This window comes from Panthera leo, chromosome A2 (genome assembly GCF_018350215.1).
Source record: "Panthera leo isolate Ple1 chromosome A2, P.leo_Ple1_pat1.1, whole genome shotgun sequence".
Lineage (NCBI taxonomy): Eukaryota > Metazoa > Chordata > Mammalia > Carnivora > Felidae > Panthera > Panthera leo.
In genome coordinates, this window is record NC_056680.1 from 105,830,503 (window position 1) to 105,855,328 (window position 24,826).

General features: G+C 35.2%; 1 long non-coding RNA gene across 2 annotated transcripts in view; it reads left to right on the forward strand.

Moving 5' to 3' along the window:
- LOC122213488 overlaps positions 1-24,826 on the forward strand; it is a 46,747-nt gene that overhangs the window by 12,222 nt on the left and 9,699 nt on the right. The window contains exon 4 of one of the 2 annotated variants that reach the window (XR_006199541.1): positions 8,787-8,900. This is a non-coding gene — a long non-coding RNA (uncharacterized LOC122213488). Of the gene's footprint in view, positions 1-8,786; positions 9,194-24,826 lie in introns of those variants that run through there. The other variant, XR_006199542.1, reaches the window with a different exon arrangement.

The window sequence follows — 24,826 nt, forward strand, 5'->3', positions numbered from 1 at the left end:
CCTATTCACGAGAGCTTTACTCTCATTACCTCATCTAATTCTAATTATCTCCCAAAGGCCTGACCTCCTAATATCATCATATTGGGGGAGTAGGATTTCAACATATGAATTGGGGGGAGGGGATGAATATGCAATACATAACAATGCACGAAAAGATTTTTCTATACAGGCACCTGACTGAGAGCTGGAAGTGGGGAACTACTACTATAACCTGAATCCTCAAAACAAAGTATGGGCCCTCAATCTCTTGTTTGAAACCCTTATTATTTTTGCAGAGCAAAGAAAATAAATACATACCTTAATACAGTGAGTATTGAATAACATTCAAAGGGTATGGAACTCTGGAATGTAACATAATACTATTTGTCTAGTAAAGCATGGATGTTCACACAAAAAGTAAAATAATTGTAGATTGTAACAAGGCCAGACATCAGTACAGATCAGGATGCGACATTTAAACTGTCTTTTAATTTTCAGAGTATTTTCAGATCTATGTTATCAACCCCTACCCCCACCACCAAATGTGGCACTCCATAGAATTAATGAGGCCTAGTGAAATAATTTACTTGATTTCAGTCTTATGCTTTGTGAAATTGACCTCAGCTACATTTTATTGTCCAAAAGCACTTTGTCTTAGGATTTTGAGTCTGGGGTTTAATAGTAATGAATGATATCTGCATGAAAAGGAAGATTCATGTTTCTTAATTCCTTTTGGTTAGAAAGAGTGGATGGAATGCCATTAACTGGGAAATAGGAAGAGTGCTAAATAATAAGTAGGTAATTGTGGGAGAAAATTATTTCCACAACTAAATTGAAGAATGTTTGAATGTGAAATTTATTTATTTATTTATTTGTTTTATTTTATTATTTTTTTAATGTCTATTTTTGAGAGGGAGAGTGCATGCACGCTTAGTGGGGAAGGGGCAGAGAGAGACGGGGAACAGAGGATCTGAAGCAGGCTCTGTGCTGACAGCAGAGAGCCTGCTGCAGGCCTCAAACTCAGGAACAATGAGATCATGACCTGAGCTGAAGTCAGATGCTTAACCTACTGAGCCACCCAGGCACCCATGAACTTTATATATTAATGAGAGTCAACATAGCACAGCAGCTAAGAACATGGCTATAGTTCGACATCTGTGGGCTGTGAATGCATTTGCTTTCATGGGCTGTTTCCTTCACTGAAAAATAAATAAATACATACATACATAAAATTATATTATTATATTTTGAGTCCATGTTGGCATAAGAAATCATTATTATGTGTTCAATATTATCGTATTCATTGTATTTATTATATAATCAATGTTATGATGTTCTTTTTTTGCTTCTGATTTTAGAAAAAAATTCAGATTAAAACATTTTTTGTCTTCCTAAAATATGGTGGACCCTTGGCATTGTGTCCATGTGCCTCACGGACAAGTCAACCCCTGTTAAGACAGATTCTGGAGCCAGACTGCCTTGGTGCAAATCCTAGCATCTCTACTTAGCAGTTTACTTTTCTGCTTAATTTGTTCTGCAAAATGGGGAAAATAAAATTCCTACATCACAGTGTTGATAAAAGAATAAAAGTAATTACCTTTTGTCAAGCACTTAGATAAATGCTTGTTAAATTTACTTTCTCCCAGCTTATACATATTTATCTCATTATTTAAAAAAAAATTGATAATGCAGCTGAAATTTTTCTGAATAGAAACAAGCTTCTTCTCGCCTAGGAAGACAAATAATGATAAAGAAATATGTTGGATTCAACTGAGAGAAGATGGGAGGGAGGAAGACATTGAGAAGGAATATATTTCCGGGGCCAGATTGCCTGATTCCACAACTTGGTGCTGCCATTTGATAGCTGTGTGATCCTGAGCAGGTTATTTAATATTTGTAAGCTCTGTTTCCATACTTTTGAAATGTAGGTAAAAATAGCATCCAATTTACAAGATTATTGTTGGCTTAAATGATCATTTAATGATATACTTAACAATAGTGGCTGCATAATAAACAATAATAAAATTAACACTTATCTGTATTTCTTCATAACTTTTCCACTTTAGTTCTCCCTTATTACTGCCCCCTGTTTTTTTGCAACCAGTTCACAGCTCCAGCTCTATGGAGTGACACTGTTGATGGGGGAACCACAGTGGTCTCCTGTTCCTCCCTCTATCCTCAGCGTGTGTAAACAAATATCAAACTTATACACTCAGGAAATCCTACAATATAAATAAAAACTCTTTATCATTAAAAAATTATCTTTCTTGCTATATTTTCACTAATCTCCGCAAACACAAATCCTTTCTAAATTTGTATTATCAATTTAGCTATTACTAAAAAGAAGGGGGGGGGGGCGGGGCAGGGAAGTAGGGAGAAAAAATTAGGAGATAGGAAAGAAATGTTAAATGTAACTTCCAATTAATTTGCCGTATATATCATCGGTTCTAAAGAAGAATCTCAGATAAATGACCAGTATCAAGAACTGAAATACTTATATGCAAGCCAATTCCTAATATTTTCAAGATAAAATAATGTTTGGGGAGTAAAATACAAATGAAAGCCCATATAAGTGTGGGGCCCTGGAAAAGTGCTGAGTGTCCTCTTGTCTTAGAACAGGACTGCTTAGATGTTTTCTAATTCTCTCCTATTCTCTTCTATTCTTCCACACTTTTAAGAATGAAAGGGGTAAGATGTATATGTATATTTGGTACTCATAATCTCTTTTAATGGTTGGCTTGTATTCAACAAAAGTCCCTAATTCAATGAAGTGGTATATCTTTAATGGAAGAATAACAAGGAGAATTTGCATTTCCTGTTTGGTAAAGTAAATATAACATGGAATTTAGGAAGTGGTTACTAATATTGTCAGGAGATGGTTTATGTACTATTGCAAAAGATTTGCTTTCCAACTCAAGTCATGTATATGGGCTTAATTTTTAGGTCATAAAGGAAAGAGTTGAGAATTTTAAATCGAATTGAAAACAAGCATACTTTAGGATTAGCTTATGTGTGTATGTAAATATATAAACACTTTTTTAAAATATGGGGCAGAGGAAAATATTTACAACCTATCTGTCTATTCATATGAGATTTTCCTACAATTTGATTGCTTAGTTTATTTTCTGTGGGTTAAGGAAACTAAAGATGACTTCTTTGGTGATGTAAAATATTCAGACACTTCATAAGACAAGCTGCATCCCACCACAGATTATTTATTTCGGGTTATTTATATTTGTATTTAGCTATTTTCATTATTCTTTAGGGAATGGGTGAAAACTTAATTTATAGGCCAAAAAGTCTTGTACTTCCCTAACTACAAACTGTGGCCAGAAAGTATTAATGAGAGAATTAATCCTTATGACTTTATTTCCAAAGATAAATGGCTTAAGGTTCTTTATGTTCTAGACTTAACATAGCCTACTGTCTAACTTTGTGAAACTCAATGATGTGTCTGCTTTAGTTTTCTTAACTATAAAATGAATTACTCCCCTTTCTGCTTTCTTTCCTGTCCACAAATCCTGTGGACAAATCTGAGTATTCAGAATTTAAATGAATGCCTTTATTTTAGTCTCATTAAAGTGCTGTAAACTATTCCCACTGATAAAGGCTAATGTGCAAAAAATATGTATGCAAATTTTAATTGTAGAGTTACTGAAGTGATTTCCAGGAAACATCCCTAGTCTTTATATTTGAAAGAATGCTGGCCCTTTGATATTCTGGGTCTTCAGTTAGCAGTGGACACATGTCTAACAGATGCCTCTGTAAAAAGGCATTTTTTTTAAAAGAAAATCATAAATAAGTGTTTTGGTCCAAGATGGTGATGTAGAAAGACTGTGAACTCACCTCCTCCATAGAACACAGCATCATATTATACCCATTTAGAGAGCAATTCTTGAAGAACTGAGGGCTGACTGAACAGCCTATGCACAACAAAAGACAGAGAGAATGGCAAAAGATACAGAAGAGAGAAAAGAGAAAGCAAGAGAGATGGAGACACAGTCATTCTTCCAAGTTTACAAATATCTACTCTTCCTAATCTACAGCAACAACACAGAATGTCAAGCAAAATGGGGGGCAGAGAATATACTCGAAAATAAAGAACAAGAAAATTATGAGTAAAAATATATAAAATGGGGCACTTGGGTAGCTCAGTCATCAAAGCCTCTGAGTCTACCTCAGGTCATGATCTCACAGTTGTGGAATCCAGCCCCATGTCAGGCTCTGTCCTGGTAGGGCTGTGCCTGTTTAGGATTCTCTCTCCCTCTCTCTCTGCCCCGCCCCCACTCACACACATGTGCATGCTTACTGTCAAAATAAATAAACTTTTTAAAAATATGTAACACATGACAGCATATACATAAAATGTGGAGGAATTTTAAAAAAAACGTTATTTAAGATTATGTTCAAACTTAAAAACAAAAATAAAAATCATGTGATCATCTCAATAGATGCGGAAAAAGCATTTTGCAAAATCTGACATTTGTTCATGATAAAAACAAAGTGGGTATAGGGAGAATATACATCAACATAATAAAAACCACATATGAAAAATTTGCAGCTAACCTTATACTCAAAGGTGAAAAACTGAGAGCTTTTCCTCTAAGATCAAGAACGAAACAAAAAGGCTCACTTTTAGTGAACATAATACCCAAAGCCCCAGGCACCACAACCAGACAAAGAAAGAAAGAAAGAAAGAAAGAAAGAAAGAAAGAAAGAAAGGAAGAGAGAAAGGAAGAGAGAAAGAAAGAAAGAAAATGAGGCATCCATATTGTTAAGGAAGAAAAGTAAACTCCTAAGTTGTACAACTACAGTAGAAAATCTATTAGAAGTAAGAAATGAATTCAGTAAAGTTTCAGGATACAAAATTAATACTCAGAAAGCAGTAATGTTTTTATGCACTAATAACAAAGTAACAGAAAGAGAAATTAAGGAAACTATTCCACTTAGAACTGCACCAAAAATAAATAAATAAAATACCTAGGAATAAACTTAAGGAAGTGAAAGATCTGCACTCTAAAAACTCTAAAACACTGATAAAAGAAATTGAAGACAACACAAACAAATGGAAAGATATTCCATGTTCATGGACTGGAAGAATAATATTGTTAAAATGTTTATGCTAACCAAAGCAATCTACAGATTCAATGCAATGCTATCAAAATACCAGTAGCATTTTTCACTGAACTAGAACAAAAGTACTAAAATTTGTATGGAACCACAAAAGACCCTGAAGTAGGCAAAGCAATCATGAGAATAAAGAACAAAGCTGGATCTATCATAATTCCAGATTTTAAGATACACTACAAAGCTGTCATCATTAAAACAGTATGGAACTGGGGCACCTGGGTGGCTCAGTCAGTTAAGCGTCCGACTTCAGCTCAGGTCACGATCTCACGGTCCGTGAGTTCGAGCCCCGCGTCAGGCTCTGGGCTGATGATGGCCCAGAGCCTGGAGCCTGCTTCCGATTCTGTGTCTTCCTCTCTCTCTCTGACCCTCCCCGTTCATGCTCTGTCTCTCTCTGTCTCAAAAATAAATAAACGTTAAAAAAAATTAAAAAAAAAAAAACAGTATGGAACTGGCACCGACACATAGATCAATACAATCGAGAGTTCAGAAATAAACCCTTGCTTATATGATCAATTAATCTATGACAAAGGATACAATAGTATAAAATGGGGCAAAGACAATTTCTTCAATAAATGGTCCTGGGAAAACTGGCCAGCTACCTGCAAAAGAATGAACCAGACCACTGTGTTATACCATATATAAGAATAAACTCAAAATGAATTAAAGACTTAGATGTGAGACCCGATACCATAAAAATCCTAAGATTTTCCTAAGGAACGGGGAAAAAAGCAAAAGTAAGCTAGTGGGACTATATCAAAATAAAAAGATATGCATAGTGAACAAAACCATCAACAAAACAAAATGGAGAATGGGAGAAAATATTTGTAAATGATATATCTTATATGCAATTAATATCCAAAACAAAGAACTTACACAACACCAAAAAAACAAAAACAAAAACAACAATCCCATTAAAAAATGGGTAGAGGACTTGAATAGACATTTTCCAAACAAAACACAGATGGCCAACGGACATATGAAAAGATGTTCAACATTGATAATCAGGAAAATGCACATCAAAACCACAATGAGACATTACCTTACAACCATGAGAATGGCAAAAACAAAAAAGATGAGAAATTACACATGTTGGCAATGATATGGAGAAAAAGAAACTCTCCCGCCCTGTTGGTGGGTAGGTTAACTGGTTCAGCCACTGTGGGAAACAGTACACAGTTTCCTCAAAAAACTAAAAATAGAAATACCATAGGATACAGTAATTCCACTATTGGGTATTTACTCAAAGAAAACAAAAACATAAATTTGAAAAGATATATATAACCCTATGTTTATTGAAGCATTTTTTATAATAGCCAAGATATAGAAGCAAGCTAGGTGTCATTGATAGACGAATGGATAAGGAAGAGGTCACACACATACAGGAATATTACACAGACATAAAAAGGATAAGATCATACCATTTGTGACAACATGGATGGGCCTAGCAGGTATTGTGCTAAGTGAATTAAGTCAGACTGATAATTAAAAACGCCGTAATGATTTCACTCATATGTACAATCTAGAAAACAAAACAACAAGGAAACAAACAAACAAGCAGAATCAGACCTAAAAATACAGAGAACAAAAAGCTTCCCCAGAGGGGAGGAAGATGGTGGGATAGGCAAAACTGGTGAAGGAGAAGCGGAGATACAGACTTCCAGTTACAGGATGAATAAACCACGGGAATAAGAGTACAGCATAGGAATATAGTCAGTTATATTGCCATGACATTGTATTGTGAAAGATGACAGCTATGCTTGTAGAGAGCATAGCATAGCACACAGAGAGGTTGAATCACTATGTTGTACACGTGAAACTTATGTAACATGTGTGTCAACTATATTCAAATCAAAAATCAAAACAATATATGATTTTGCAGCTTCTCTGACATGTTTTATTAGTTTAAGTTGTTACCCCTTCTGAGACCGACACATTTTCTAGAAATCCTAATTGAAATTGACGTTTCTATAAATACTGGGTTTTTTTTTTGTTTGTTTTGTTTCTTGTTTTTTGCTTAATATGTCTTCCTGTATACTTTGGTATTCCATCTATGTTTCTTACTTGGAGTCTTGCAAGCTATATATATTGTTTTTAGTTTTTCTAGTGTTAAATTTAATAAAGACAAAGCAAACATAAGAATGCATAAAAGAAAAAGAAGAAAAAATAAATAAAAACATGCAATGTGTTGAGAAAACAAAATAGGCTTGAACTACCACTTTTCACCTCCTAATAAATTCGTTCAGAAATTCCCTGCCAGTCTCCCTATATTTCTGAAGTATAAACTTCTGTTCAGTTTAAAATGTGCATATGCAGAAAATGAAGCCTCCTTTTTAAACATTGATGTAAGTATGGTATCATTACTTCTGATGCTGAAGACCAGGAAATGATGTAAATATATACTCTTTCTTGCCTTGGCCTACCACTTCCTACAATTAATGAAATCTTACTGATGTTTCATAAAAAAAAAAAAGAAAAAAAGAAAAAAAAAAAAAAAACTAAGGCAAACATATATTCCTTACATTTAGTGAATTAAACTCAATATCTAAACTAAAGGATGATGCTTATTTCAAAGACAGTGACAATGCCTAAAATACTTTCGGGTTTCATCATTTGCAGATGTCATCAATGCTGGCAACATAATTTTGTTAAATAATTTTAATCGAAGAGAGTCTTTGTGGATTTTCTTTGAAACGAACCATTTGGAGGGCATCTTGTGAATAAAAAGAGGCACGGAATGTTGCCTTTGTTCAAATACTGATGTGAGTTTAAAGTCATAGTATTGATACTTTGCTGTGGAATTCAAATGGACTCTGAAGACAATAAGAAAAGAGAATTCTGAAATTGTTAGCTGATGCAAGAATCATTATAGTGACTCCTTCAACTGGCAATATTAGTACATGAATGTCAGTGAAGATGGTGGTTCTTAGGATATTCAACTAAACGCCAGGAAAATAAAGTATTTGGAAAAATTACAATAGAAAATTCAAGTTGGCCGAAGCTTTGGAATCTCTCATCACCATCCTTTAAACTTATAAATGATATCACTGAGAATCAGAGAAGTTCAGTGATGTAACCACGTTCACAGGGTTAAGGTCAGAAACTGGGACTAGAGTCAGGATACTTGACACACAGTAGAATGTTTTTCTCACCACTACATCATGCTGACAAGTTCACTGGGCTATATCCTAAAATAACTAAGCTTTGTAGAGGCAGATGTCTTGAATGTGTAGTGATGTACATCTATAAGTGCTAAAAAAGGCTGAATTTAAGAATTTTTACCCCTTAGGTTTATAAAAATAAGTTTGAGATCTTTAAATTTCTCCGTGTATTTAAAAATCCTAGAGAATTTTTATCTACAGTGATCCATTCTACAAACAATAACACTATTTTCACTCTATTTCCCTATGTATAGTTTGAATTTAACTTTTCATGTTCGGGGGAAGGAAAATAATTCTAATTTAATTATTCAGTTATGTTTATAGCTTATTTTCAAAGAATTTTTTACTGCTTAATATTTCTTGCCATTATAATTTTTAGTTCCTAAACTCACAAGGAATAAATGTTACATTAACTTTTTCATCATTAAATAAAATTGAATCTGACTCCAAGCTTCTTCTTGCTTGGCTAGTAAGAGATCCACATTCAGTCATTTTAGCCCCATCTATCTGTCTCTTTAGAACCACACTGGAATCAAGGAATTTCATGGGACGACTGGAAGATGGGGGAAGGCAACTTCAGTCAACATGACTCCTGAAGACATATTCAATATGCAAGCCTACTTCTTCTTGAAGGTAGGTAGGTAATGCCAGTCAAAGGAAGCTTTGTCAACTACTTCAAGAGAAGCCTCCTTAGAAGACCCAAGTACTCAACTAAACTTCCCCAGGTTCTTCTGCACTTCTAGGGTTTCTATAAGGAATGATGTGTGGACCCCTGTTAATCACGGGTGTAAGAGCCATTCATCACCTTCCTATTTGAGACAATCTTCTTTTTCTACTTTGATGCTTCTCCTCTGTATCTTGCTCGTTCCTTCTGCCTTTCTTTCCAGAGTGCAGCATGACGCCTTAATAAACTGAGGCTTTTGAAACAAGTGTTCGAAGGGAAGTTTATCCTTAGGTAATATAAATTCTAGGCTACTTTCTGAAATGAGGAAAGGAGTGGAATAGAGGTACTAAGTAAAAATGGCTAATTTTTTTTCTGATCCTTCCATAGCAATGAAAATGAAACACAAATTAGTATCTCAACAAATAATCCTGTCACATGTTCTACACTTAGGACCATTCTGAATATGCTCTGTATTTTGATCATTATGCATACTGGTATATAAAAATAATGACTAAATAATTCTTCATTACTACTTCATCCTATTATCTGATGGGACCTGGGAGCTGATACAGTTCTAATTCCTCATTTTATTTTTTTAAATTTATTTTTTTAAATGTTTATTCATTTTTCAGAGACAGAGAGACAGAGCATAAGCGGGGGAAGGGGCAGAGAGAGAGAGGGAGACACAGAATCTGAAACAGGCTCCAGGCTCTGAGCTGTCACCACAGAGCCCAACGCGGGGCTCGAACTCACAAACCGCAAGATTGTGACCTGAGCCAAAGTCAGACACTTAACCAACTGAGCCATCTAGGTGCCCTTAATTCCTCATTTCATGAAAAATGAAATTTAAAAACCAGACTGAGACATCCTCTTTTTTATCATTACATATGTACTTCGGTAAAGGTAGTATTACTCACGAGTCTGGCATTCTTTGTACTGAAAAATTGGAACAGTTTTCCTTATGAATACGAATAAATGACTTTAATGAAAGCCAAGGAACTTTTAAAGCACCAACACTGTCAAAGTTGACTATGGTCTCAGAGTAACATGCACATAGCTCTTGCCTGATGTAGACCTGAACCCTAGTTGAAATCAATCAATACAATACTGAGTAATGAGACAGAAATGAACAACTTATTTTCATTACAAATTACTTCAAATTAGAACATACTTCCTGCCTCTTCAATGTACCTTACAGAGACAGCAGATACTAAAACTATTTAGGCTGGAATAAATGAATTGTTTGTGCCCCCTCTTTAATGATATGATGATAGTTTGGGGGGGCTCATTTCCCTGTGGCATCTTTCTTACCTATTCTTTATTCATGGCAGCTGGGGACAAATAACACATCAGATGGGTTACACTATTCAGAACTGGAAAAAAAACAGAGAACTGGCAGTTATTAAACTGTATGTGGCAAAAGAAAAACAAAATCTGAATTGCTAGGCCCATAACAACATCAAATTTAGAAGAAAGCTGGGCTAAAGATTTTTGGTAGGCAACCCAACAGATAAAAAAATAACTGAGAGTTAAAGATAATACATTATTGAATCTTTATATTTGTGGCAATAATACTTCTTAAACAACTCTTTACCTTGAATTTTCAGACCTGAGGTCTTAAGTACCCCATTTTTTAACAATTTCTAGTTGCATATTAATTTCCAAGAAAAAAATAAGAGAATTAAGCCCTAAATTTTTATTTTTTTGAGTTTTCCAAAACTGTTCTGTCTTCTATACAAGGAACTAGAAAGGAATTAAAGGTTTGCCTATACCGGAATTATTTGTTTTTCAATTTTAGAGATAGAGAGTGGGAGTGCTGGAGAGGGACAGAGGGAGAAAGCGAGAATCTCAAGCTGGCTCCAAGCTCAGAGTAAAGCCCAATGCAGGGCTCAATCCCATGACCTTGGGATTATGACCCGAGGCAATATAGAGAGTCAGATGCTCAAATGACTGAGCCACCCAGGCACCCCTCACCATCCCAGAATTAGTAAGAAAATGTATAGCTAAATGCAAAGTTACAGATCTTATTAAGTATCATAGTTAAGTAGTAAGCTTTTTGAAATAAGACTGCATAATAGAGCCTAACAAATTATTCTTACATAATATTTTGCCTAGAGTATAGGCAATCACTGGTTATCACTCAAGAAGGCAAAGAGTTGAATATTTTGTTTAATGATATCATTTTCACATGCAGTCAACATACATGTGTAAAATACTCTGCAGTGTATTTATATAAACATGCTCCATGAGGTTTCCTTGAAGGAAGGTTTAACTGAAACTGATTTTAGTCCACATGCATTAGATTCAACCTGGGTAATTATTAAAAAATTGTATCTTTGTAAAAAATGTTTACTTATTTGAGAGAGAACAAGAGTGTGCACAGGGTAGGGATAGAAAGAGAGAGAGAGAAAGAATCCCATGCAGGGTCCATGCTGTCAGTGCAGAGCCGGACATGGAGCCCGATGCAACAAACTGGGAGATCATGACCTGAGATGAAATCAAGGGTCATATGCTCAACTGAGCCACCCAGGTACCCCTAAAAATTTATATCTTTTAAGAAATTTTCTCATGAATTTTATCACTGCAGATTACAAATCATACCTTTACATTCTTCTGTTTGCTGGTGCAAATAGGAAACAAAACCCAAATCCCTTAATATCTTTAAGTAGAGTTTTACTTATTTACATTGCTAGCATGAATGAAATCACTGTAATTTCTCACACGGGCAGGACTGACTAATAGAGAATGGTTAGTGTAGGCCAATCATATAAAAACTTTGTCAAGTGTGAAGACAAAATTGAATACACATTTTTTTTTCCAATTTAATAACGGAGATATAGAAACTAAATTTCCATGTAGGTAAAGTTTTACTTATTTTATTTTCAAGGTGCACTTGTTATAAGGAATATCTATAATCGTATCTTTAGAAATGAACTATTTTGACATACATCCCTATTGCAGGTATGAAATATAAATGTAAACATAGTAAAAACAAATTATAAAGACATGGGGTAGGTAGATCATTATTCTTAGTTCTTCTTATTTTTCCTATGCATCCATGCACTTTGCCCTGTCAACTTGGAGTCCCCCGCCAACACGAGAAGCATTTATACTGGGCTTCACCAAATTACTTTCTTTGGCCAGTGGAACGTGGGCATTGGCCAATGGGAACAGTTCAGTCTAATTCTTGAGGCCCTGTGACATACCACGAAAGAAAAGCCGCAGGTGGCCGCTGCCCCATTAGCATGGTCCCCAAAGAAGACACATGTAGAAAACCTGAATCCAGCAGTCAGTCTGCAGCTGAGCCCAGCTGAAACACAGCCTAAAGCAGAACCCAATGTAGTTCAGCTGAAACATAGTCAACAAACTGTCTCTTAAGCATGAGGATCAGTGCTTCTTGTTGTATCACAGTAAAAATTTGTGATTGTTGATAATACAGCATTATAAGCAATAAAATAAACTAATACAAGCTTATACAATATACTATACCAAAGTGAAAAGTAAGCATATTAATACATGACAAAATAAATGTATAAATCATCAGGAAAGAGAATTAGTCCAATATACTACTGGACCTAGTGTCATCCTTAACAGTATGATTTGGGCAAGTCATCGTGGTTTGAAGTATCTCAACTGCAGGGCTAGTGTTGGATAGATGATTTCCAAGGTCCATACACATTCAACAAAGCAAGAATTGCTTGCATTCCCACAGTAATTAAAAGTTTCAAAAGATAGGGGGGCACCTGGGTGGCCCAGTTGCTTAAGCTCTGACTCTTAATTTCAGCCCAGGTCATGATCTCGTGGTTCGTGGGATGAAGTCTCTCATGGGGCTCTGCACTAACAGCATGGAGCCTGCTTGGGATTCTTTCTCTCCCCCTCTCTCTGCCCCTTCCCACCTTGCATGTGCACTCTCTCTCAAAATAAATAAATCAGCTTTTAAAAAAGTGCCAAAAGATAATATTTTATAAGTTGAGTGTCTGTAGAAAACCATTTTGGCAAGCCACATGTTGCTTCTACTCATTCATTCAGTGGTTACTTTAGAATAATCATCTTAAGATCAGGATTATGCCAAGCACCATGAGGGATGAAGAGAAAGAGATGATGTGTTTTTGTCTGTAAGAAATTTTTAAAAAGAAAAAAAAAAAACCAATAGTGGACATAATACAAAAAAGAAAAATCTAAGTGTTAGAAGAATGTTAGTAACTAAGGGTTTCGAGAAGGTAATCTCTTCCAGCTGGAAAGATTTGGAAAAGCTCTTGGGAGGAAGTGGCGTTCAAGCTGGATCTTAGTGGACATGATGTCAATGGGAAGAAATTTAAAGTTATTCAATGACTGAAGGAAGGGCACTGAAACAGGCAGAATAAGTTACTTGAAATGATGAATTTTTCTCTTTTATTGGAATACACTGTGTCAGAGACAGAATGGAGATATGGCTTAAAGGAGAGGTAGGGGCTATATTTCTGAGGATTTTAACTTGGACATTCAGAGGCTTGGAAGTTACCATTTAGAGAATGATTAAAAGCTCAAATATTTAGAAAAGAAGAGTGCCTAAGAAGTGCATTAGAGAGAGCCAAGTGGTCCTGGGCAGGGAGAAAAGAGATCAGGAAGACTCCAGGGAAGTTGGAAGCAGTTGTCAATGGCCCTGAGCTTGGGAGGAAGGAAAGGGAATAGGCATTTAAAAATTTTTGTTTTCAACATTTATTTATTTTTGAGAAACAGAGAGAGAGAGCATGAGCAGGGGAGGTGCACAGAGAAAGAAAGAGAGACAGAGACAGAGACAGCATGTGAAGCAGGTTCCAGGCTCTGAGCTGTCAGAGCAGAGCCTGACATGGGGCTTGAACCCAAAAACTGTGAGATCATGATTTGAACTGAAGTCTAACGCTCAACTGAGCCACCCAGGCACCCCGGGGGATGGGCTTCTTATTTTTTTATTTTATCATTATCATTTTTTAATGTTTATTTTTGAGAGAGACAGACAGAGACAGTGTGTAAGTAGGGGAGGGACAGAGAGAGGGAGACACAGAACCCGAAGGAGGCTCCAGGCTCTGAGCTGCCAGCACAGAGCCCGATGTGGGGCTTGCACTCACAAGCTGTGAGATCATGACCTAAGCTGAAGTAGGTCGCCCAACCAACTGAGCCACTCAGGCGCCCCAGGGTTGGGCTTTTAAAATACAAACCTAGCAATGCTCATTTATTATCTTCCAGGAAGATAGCATATTAAGAATATAAATTAATACAATTACTAATGAGCGACTTTAAACTCCTGTTATATGATAAGAAAACAGCATTAAAAATAAAAGTAAATTCCAGGATTAAATAATGGTTTTCAAACTTTAATGCGCAGAAGAATCACCTGGGATTCTTTAGAAAAATCCAGATTCCTAGACCTCAAGCCTATAGATCTTGAAATAGTTGGTACTGAGAGAGACTTAGAATTTATATTTTAATAAGTATCTCAAGAGATAATGATGCAGGTGGTTGGTTTGTAAATTATTCTTTGACACTGGTTAGAAAACATAATAGTAACAACAAAAGGCAACATTTACTGCCTACTTCCCATCTGGGGACACTTGGCCAATACATGCAAACAGTATCTCAATTTACCCTCATGACAAGCCTGAAATGTAGCTATTAATACTAATCTCCAACTTATAGAAACCAAGAATTAGAGGGATTCCACAGCTCTTTGAAAGTAATTGAGCCAGTAAGTGATGAATTCAAGATATGATTCAAAGTCTGTCCAAAATCAGAACTCACATTGGAGAAGTTCATGACATTAAAGACTAGAGCTTTTGTCTTTTTTCATATATATATTTTTTCTTTTTAAAACTTTCGACTGATTGGGACCAGTGCCACATTTAACAAGATTGTCTGATTAAATTTACTCTAGTAAAAAATTTCATTCCTAAGTAGAGAAAGACCAGCTGGAACATAATCAGTCATCATAGTGGGATGCCCTAGATATGAAGATGCCCATCCTACCAAGAATAATGCATATGCACATACCAGTAATTCTAAAATAAATATAGAAAATTTCTACAGCATGTGTTATTATAACCATTTAAGCAGAAACACAAGAACTTTAAAGTGGGACATTATCATTGCCTTGAACATTTTTCCTTCACGATCTTAAAACTGACATCTCAAAATAAATCATGATCGTGAAGCCTAAGCATTAATTGTCTAAAGGAATGGGCCACTGTAAGATATGCTCAAAGTCAGATTTAACTTTATTTTTCTTGAATATCTCTTGACTCACATCACTTTTCCTTTTTTTTTTTAAATGGAAGTTCCAGTCATTTTTCTGTATTTCCTATAATAATGGAAGTAGTGGTAGCTTATGTTTTGGCAAGAAAAGGAAATGAATTAAATATGTTACATGATATAGTCAAAGTCCAAGGAACCCTGTACTTACATTAATTTTCCCCACTTTGAGAAAGATGCCTAAAGAGGGAGCCATCAATAATAGAGTTTTCCTCATAAAACTTAAGGAGAAATGAATACAAAAATTTTCCAGAGTTGGAGCAGAAATTGATATCTGTCATCAGTTGTAATTTTCCAGTTTTAAAACCCAGTAATTGTTCAATGCTCTTATTTGTTCTTGAAGATGTGGCTGAGGAAAATGTGGCAGTAGTATGCTGTCACTTAAAAAAAATGTTTTTTAATATTTATTTTTGACAGAGAGAAAGAGACAGAGTGCAAGCAGCAGAGGGACAGAGAGAGAGGGAGACACAGAATCCGAAGCAGGCTCCAGGCTCTGAGCTGTCAGCACAGAGCCCTTCGTGGGGCTCCAACTTGTGAACGATGACTTCATGACCTGAGCCAAAGTTGGACATTTAACCAACTGAGCCACCCAGGCTCCCTTAGTATGCTGTCACTTTAAATTGATAACAGAGTTTTTATTTGCTTTTCTAATCGATGATAGTCTTTCATTTAGTGATATTTCTCTCTTGCACCCAGAAGTGAAGATGTTAGTGTTAGAAGTTCCTTTTCATTTTAGACTTAGTAATCCAAGTCAATAAGTTGTATTATTTATTTATTTTTTTATTTCTAGGCCTTTTAGAAGTGGCTTTTCCTTAAAGTTTAAGGCAGAACCAACTCTATATCAGACACTATGCTAAACTCTATGCAGGGCACAGGTGGGTACTGATTTCTCTGCTTTCCTTTACATTTGTGTCCAGCTTGCTGTGTATCTTCTTAAATCCTTAAGGAACCTATTAAACCATGAAGAATAAAGGAAAAATAAAAAGCCTACTCTGAAATGTAAGCAGAAAGTTTCTTAAAGATAAAACATATATACTTGAAAAAATACATCGAATGAGAGCTAAGGAATGTCTTTAATTCCTTTAAAAGAATAATTCATCACTGATGCTGGACATTTGGACATGAGAGAGATACATTGGATAACCCTTCAAGGTCGCAGTCTAGACATGTACTCTGGTCTATGCTTCAGTGTAAACTTTTCATTGTTTAATAACATGGAGAGAGCCTGGAAGCTTTTCATAGAAATGGAAGACATAGAACAAGGTGCCAAAATTATTTATTTAGGATATGATGATTCATTGGGAAACCAAAAAGAATCAACTAAAATTGTTTAAAACCAACGTATAAATACAAAAAGTGGATACAAAATAAATATATCTACATGAATAACATTCTTACATTTATTATTTTATTTTTAATTTTCTAATGTTTATTTATTTTTGTGAGAGAGAGACAGGATGCAACCAGGGGAGGGGCAGAGAGAGAAGCAGACACACAATCTGAAGCAGGATCCAGGCTGTCAGCACAGAGCCTGATACGGGACGCGAACTTGAGAGCCATGAGATCATGACCTGAGCCGAAGTCAGACTCTCAACTGACTGGGCCACCCAGGCGCCTCTGAATAATATTCTTACATTCAATCAAAAATGCTTTGAGAAAAAATTAATATCCCACTCTGATGCCCACTCTCACCACTACTATTTAACATAGTACTTCAAGCCCTAGCCTCAGCAATCAGACAGCAAAAAGAAATAAAAGTCATCCAAATCAGCAAGGAAGAAATCAAACTTTCACTATTTGCAGATGACATGATATTCTATATAGAAACCTGAAATATTCCACCAAATTCAGTACAGTCACAGGATACAAAATCATTGTGTAGAAATCTGTTGCATTTCTATACATCAAAAATGGAGCAACAGAAAGAGAAATTAAGGAATCAATCCCATCTACAACTGCACTAATAACAGTAAGATACCTAGGAATCAATCTAATGAAAGAGGCAAAAGACCTGTATTCTGAAAACTCTAAAACAATGTTGAAAGAAATTGAAGGGGAAACAAAGAAATGGAAATATGTTCATGTTCATGGATTGGAAGAATAAATATTGTTAAATGTATTACCCAAAGCAACCTATACACTTACAGCAATCTTTATCAAAATACTAACAGCATTTTTCACAGAGTTAGAACAAACAATCCTATAATCTGTATGGAATCACAAAGTCCCCAAATAGCCAAAGCAATCTTGAAGACAAAAAAAAAAAAAAAAAAAAAAAAAAAAAAAGCAAAGCTGGAAGCATCACAATTCCCAATTGCAAGTCCTATTGCAAACTGTACTGATCAAAATAGTATGGTACTGGTACAAAAATAGACACATAGATCAATGGAACAGAACAGGAAACCCAGAAATGAACCCACAACTGTATGGTCAGTTCATCTTTGACAAAGCAGGAAACAATATGTCATAGGAAAAAGACAATCTCTTGAACAAATAGTGTTGGGAAAACAGGACAGCAACACGCAGAAGAATAAAACTGGACCAGTTTCTTACTACATACACAAAAATAATTCAAAATGGATTAAAGACTTAAATGTGGCACCTGAAACTATAAAACTCCTATAGGAGAACACAGGAAGTAACCTCTTTGACATCATCCATATCAACTTCTTTCTAGATATGTCACTGAGTCGAGGGAAACAAAACCAAAAATTAACTACTGGGACTTCATCAAAATAAAAAGCTTCTGTACAGTGAAGGAAACAATCAACAAAACTAAAAAAGCAACCTACAAAATGGGAGAAGTTATTTGTAAATGACATATCTCATAAAGGGTTAGTATCCAAAATATATAAAGAATTTATGCAATTCAGGGTGCTGGGTGGCTCAGTGGGTTGTGTGTCCAACTTCAGATCAGGTCATGATCTCACAGTTAGTGAGTATGAGCCCCGCATCGGGCTCTGTGCTGACAGCTGGGAGCAGGGAGCCTGGAGCCTGCTTCAGATTCTGGGTCTCCCTCTCTCTGCTTCCAATCCCCACTCATGCTCTGTCTCTATCTCAAAAATAAAAACATTAAAAAAAAAGAATTTATGCAACTCAACACCCCAAAAATGAATAATCCAATTAAAAAATGGTCAGAAGACATGAACACACAGTGTTCCAAAGAAGATATACAGATGGCCAACAGACATGAAAAGATGTTCAACATCACTGATTATCAGGGAAATATAAATCAAAACTACAGTGAGATGTTACCTCACACCAGTCAAAATGGCTACAATCAACAACACAAGAAACAACAGATGCTGCTGATGATGTGGAGGAAGGGGAACCCTTTTGCCCTGTTGGTGAGATTGCAAACTGGTGCAGCCACTCTGAAAATCAGTATGGAGTTTCCTCAAGAAGTTAAAAATGGAACTACTCTACAATCCAGCAATTTCGGTTAGAGGTATTTACCCCAAGAATACAAAAATACTGATTCAAAGGGATACATTCATCCCAATGTTTATAGCAGTATTATCTATAATAGCTGAATTATGGAAACAGTCCAAGTATCTAACTGATGAATAAATATTATTTATACTATATAATATATATGTATATATAATATATATAATATAGTGTATATATTATATACTATAATATAGTATTATAGTATTATACTATAGTATTATACACTATAATATATACACTATATAATATATATGTATATGCATAATATATGTATATATATATATTATATATATTTTACTTAGTCATAGAAAAGAATGAAATTTCACCATTTGCAATGACAAGAATGGAGCTAGAGAATATATATGCTAAGCAAAGTACGTCATAGAAAGACAAATACCATGATTTCACTCAAGTAGAATTTAAGAAACAAAATAAAGGGAGAGAGGCAAACCCAGAAACACACTTTAATATTTTTTAACGTTTATTTATTTTTGAGAGAGAGACAGAATATGAGCCAGGGAGGGGCAGAGAGAGAGGGACACACAGAATCCAAAGCAGGCTCCAGCCTCTGAACTGTCAGCATAGAGCCCAACACAGGGCTTGAACCTGTGAGATCATGAAATGAGCTGAAGCCAGACACTTAACTGAATGAGCCACCCAGGCAACCCAAGAAAAAAATTTTGTTTTATTTTACATATTTTGAGAGAGAGAGAAAGTTTGAACAGGGTAGACACAGAGACAGAGAGGGAGAGAGAGAAGCCCAAGCAGGGGTCGTGCTGTCGGCAAGGAGCCTACCACGAGGCTTGATCTCATGAACTGTGCTGAGCTGAAATCAAGAGTCAGATGCTCAATGGACTGAGCCACCTAGGCACCCACAGACTCTTAACTATAGAAAACAAACTAAGAGTTATCAAAGGGGAGGTGGCTGGGGGAGATGGGTGAAACAGGTGATGGGAATTAAGGAGTTCACTGGCTGTGATGAGCACCAGGTATTTTGTGGGATTGTTGAATCACTACACTGTACACCTGAAATTAATATCACAGTGAATGTTAACTAACTGGGATTTAAATAAAAAATAAAAATAAAAAAGCCACTTCATATAAAACAAAACAAATAAAATACCCAGTAATATACCTAATAAAGGGACAGAGGCTATGTGAAAGATCTATGGAAAATTAATATATTTTTATATAACAAGTTTGCATAAATTAAGATGACAGATGTGTGAATACTGAATGTTGTAAAGATGTTTTTCACTCCAAGCAAGGCTATAAATTTAGCACAATTTCACGCAGTATCACTGTCAGATTTTTCTTATAAGAATAAACAAATAAATGGGTGCCTGACTGCCTCAGTTAAGCATCTGACTCTTCATTTCATTTCAAGTCATGATCTGACAGTTTATGAGATCCAGCCCCATATCAGGCTCTGGGCTGAGCCATGGAGCCTATTTGGAATGTGTCTCTCCTCCTCTCTTTGCCTCTTCCGTGCTCATTCTCATATTCTCTCTCTCTCTCAAAATAAATAAATAAAAAGAATAAACAAATATGTCCTAATATTTTACGAAGAGTATTTGAGATATAATTTTAAATGCATTTAATATTATTAATTAATGAAATGTCGTATGAGCATAACAATTAACAGATAATTGGAATGTAAGGGAAAAATCCAGAACTACACTCTAATGTACATAAATCAGAATGTAATGAAGTAGCACTTAAATTAGGAGGTTATATGATTAAATATTTGGTTTTGAGATAATCATTTAGAAAAAAAACACACATCACTTGCTTCCAATCTCCTACCTTATCATAATAAATTAAAAGTATATCAACAACGAAGCAACAGAAAGAGAAATCAAGGAATCGATCCCATTTACAGTTGCACAAAAAACCATAAAATACCTAGGAATAAATCTAAACAAAGAGGTGAAAAATCTATACACTGAGAACTATAGAAAGCTTATGAAAGAAATTGAAGAAGACGCAAAAAAATGGTAAAAGATTCCATGTACCCAGACAGGAAGAACAAATATTGTTCAAATGTCGATACTACCCAAAGCAATCTACATATTCAATGCAATCCCTATCAAAGTAACACCAGCATTATTCACAGAGCTAGAACAAATAATCCTAAAATTTGTATGGAACCAGAAAAGACCCCGAATAGCCAAAGCAATCTTGAGAAAGAAATCCAAAGCTGGAGGCATCACAATCCCAGACTTCAAGCTATACTACAAAGCTGTAATCATCAAGACAGTGTGGTACTGGCACAAGAACAGACACTCAGATCAATGGAACAAAATAGAGAACCCAAAAAGGGACCCACAAATGTATGGCCAACTAATCTTCAACAAAGCAAGAAAGAATATTCAATGGAATAAACACAGTCTCTTCAGCAAGTGGTGCTGGGAAAACTAGACAGCGAGATGCAGAAGAATGAACCTGGACCACTTTCTTACACCATACACAAAAATAAATTCAAAATGGATGAAAGACCTCAATGTAAGACTGGAAGTCATCAAAATCCTCGAGAAGAAAGCAGGCAAAAACCACTTTGATCTTGACTGCAGCAACTTCTTACTCAACATGTCTCCAGAAGCAAGGGAAACCAAACCAAAAATGAACTATTGGGGCCTCATCAAAATAAAAACTTCTGCACAGTGAACAAACAATCAGCAAAACTAAAAGGCAACCGACAGAATGGGAGAAGATATTTGCAAACGACATATCAGATAAAGGGTTAGTATCCAAAATCTATGAGGAACTTATCCAACTCAATACCCAAAAAACAAATAATCCAGTGAAGAAATGGGCAAAAGACATGAATAGACACTTCTCCAAAGAAGACATCCAGATGGCCAACAGACACATGAAAAAATGCTCAACATCACTCATCATCAGGGAAATACAAATCAAAACCACCATGAGATGCCACCTTACACCTGTCAGAACGGCTAACATTAACAACTCAGGCAACAACAGATGTTGGCGAGGATACAGAGAAAGAGGATCTCTTTTGCATTGTTGGTGGCAATGCAAGCTGGTGCAGCCACTCTGGAAAACAGTATGGAGGTTCCTCAGAAAATTAAAACTAGAATAACCCTGTGACCCAGCAATTCCACTACTAGGCATTTATCCATGGGATACAGGTGTGCTGTTTTGAAGGGACACATGCACCCCCATGTTTATAGCAGCACTATCAACAATAGCCAAAGTATGGAAAGAACACAAATGTCCATCGATGGATTAATGGATAAAGAAGATGTGGTGTGTGTGTATATATATATATATATATATATATATACACACATATATATATGTATACACACACATATATATATGTATATACATACACATACATGTATACATATATAACATATACATATACATAAATATATATACATATATATATATATATACACATCTTTATCTATCTATCTATCTATCTATCTATCTATACACACACATATACATACAATGGAGTATTACTTGGCAATCAAAAAGAATGAAATCTTGCCATTTGCAACTACGTGGATGGAACTGGAGGGTATTATGCTAAATGAAATTAGTCAGAGAAAGACAAAAACCATATGACTTCACTCATATGAGGACTTTAAGAGACAAAACAGATGAACATAAGGGAAAGGAAACAAAAATAATATAAAAACAGGGAGGGGGACAAAACAGAAGAGACTCATAAATTTGGAGAACAAACTGAGGGTTGCTGGAGGGGTTGTGGGAGGGGGGTTGGGCTAAATGGGTGAGGGGCATTAAGGAATCTATTGCTGAAATCATTGTTTCACTATATGCTAATTTGGATGTAAATTTTAAAAAATAAAAATAAAATTAAAAAAATTAAATGAATTGGATACTATTTTTCTATTAATCAGACTTGACAAAAAGTAAAAACAATGATGGGAAATATAAATTTGTTGAAGTTTGAAAAAGGCATTTGGTAACATGTACCAAAAGCTTTAAAAAAATACGCACATGGACTAAGAATTCAATTTTTAAGGATTATGTTAGGAATAAAAATAGGACAAGTGTGAAAATATTTATGCATAGGAATTTAATGTATTTTTTATTAAAAAAAATTTTTTTAACGTTTATTTATTATTGAGAGACAGAGAGAGACAGAGCATGAGCATGGGAGGGGCAGAGAGAGGAGGAGACACAGAATCTGAAGGAGGCTCCAGGCTCTGAACTGTTATCACAGAGCCTGAAGCAGTGCTCAAACTCACAAACCCAGCGAGATCATGACCTGAGCCAAAGTCAGATGCTTAACTGACTGAGCCACCCAGGCACCCCAGAATTTAATGTATTTTTTAAAGGAGGAGGATTAGAACTGACTAAATGGTCCACAGCTGAATTATACATAACATATGTTACGTAGATATGAGATGAGGTGAGATGAGATGAGGTGAGGTGAGGTGAGGTGAGGTGAGGTGAGGTGAGGTAAGAATGTCATGGTGGTTGCAATGATCAGAATACTCAAAGGAGAAATGCTAGATAAAAAGTCAAACTGCAAATTCAGGTGGGAAAAAAAAGTCATAAGGCTAAATATAAAGAAAAAAGTTTTAAAAAAAACAATAGAGGAAAAAACTATTAGGAAAAAGTCAACCAGGTGAGTTTCACAGGAACTTGAAGACTACAGGCAGTCTGCAAAGTCTTCATAAAGGAAGAGAAGTGTTCGTATGCTAGGATAGGGGTAAAATATACCATTATTATAGAAACAAGACAAGAGATATGAAGTTAAATGGTGGTCGTAAAACAATATATATCGTTTATCTGTTTTGGAGGAACAGTGAGTGATAGGAAGAGAGCAGTCTTAAGGACACAACATAATAGGAAGAATTGCATGTTACTAAAATATTTCCCTTTGTTCCACCAGACCTCTCACCAGTCGCTCTTTATAAAGGTTGGGGTGTTAGCATACACCCCTTCAGATACATATTAGGCTTTGTGGGTTTCCAGTGAACTTTATAGATACTTCATAAATATTTAAATAATTTCGGTTCAGCAAAAAATGACAAGGTCTTCAACAACAGCATTAAATTTTCCTGACCCCTATACTGTCCACAGTATCTGTCCACGGACAGATCTTGAAAAAAAAAAAAAAAAAAAAAAGACTGAATAGTATATTGCTTCAGAGTATTTCTTTTTTATTAATTTGCTATCTCCCCCCCAAACATTTATAACTAATTTAATATGAAGTTATATTTTCTACTTAATTATCAAGGTAAAATTTGAGTATTGTAATTATTACTGTAAGTATCAAAAACAAAGAAAGAATATTTGAAAAGAAGTAATTTTACCCTTTTATTAAAAGGTACAGACCCTTTACAATTCTTATTCTGTAACAAGTTGACCCTAAGTTAGATTACTGAGGCAGACATTTCCAGTTGCTGCATAGTGCATAAACAGTAAGGTTTTTAATATTATATATAATCAGAAGGGGACATGGTTTTGATTAAATGTATCTAATACTAACTAATCATATTCAGAGTTCTCTTTACCTAACACTGTTTACCTGACATTTAAAAATTAAATAGGAAGAAATGCATCTAAATCTATGCTACACATTTGAAATTGATAGTTTATATTTGGTATAAAAGGGATAAAATTTATAGTCCTGAGTGACAATTTTATGTAACAAGGCATGAGAATGTAAAATTCCATTCAAATTCCTTTCTTATCACTATTCATGAAAACAGCATTTCTCAGCTGGGAAAGCTAACAGTGATATTACATGGTGCCATTATTTCAGAAGAGTTGTCTACGATGCAGAATATCTAATTTTTTCATACATGAGTAAGGACTATGTAAAATTTAGCATTTAATTTGCATTCTGCGTGCAATATTTTAAAGGGCAAGGTTAAGTATTTTTTGGAAGATTATAATAACCTAAAATTAATTTAGAAGCAAGAATTTAATATTTATGTACCTCTTTTTCTTCCAAATCTTCCCAAATAGCTTTTTCAAAAAGAATGGTATATCTTGATATAGTAAAGATACCAACACTATTATTGCTGTTTTAGTAAAAAGGAAACTGGAGCATGGAATTGCATAAATGATTTTTCTAAGGCAATCCAAATAAAGTATAAAAGTAGGGGAATCATAATATAGCCTCAGCTTCAAATTCCTCATTTTAGTGCTTGATGCTTTTTCTTTTAAA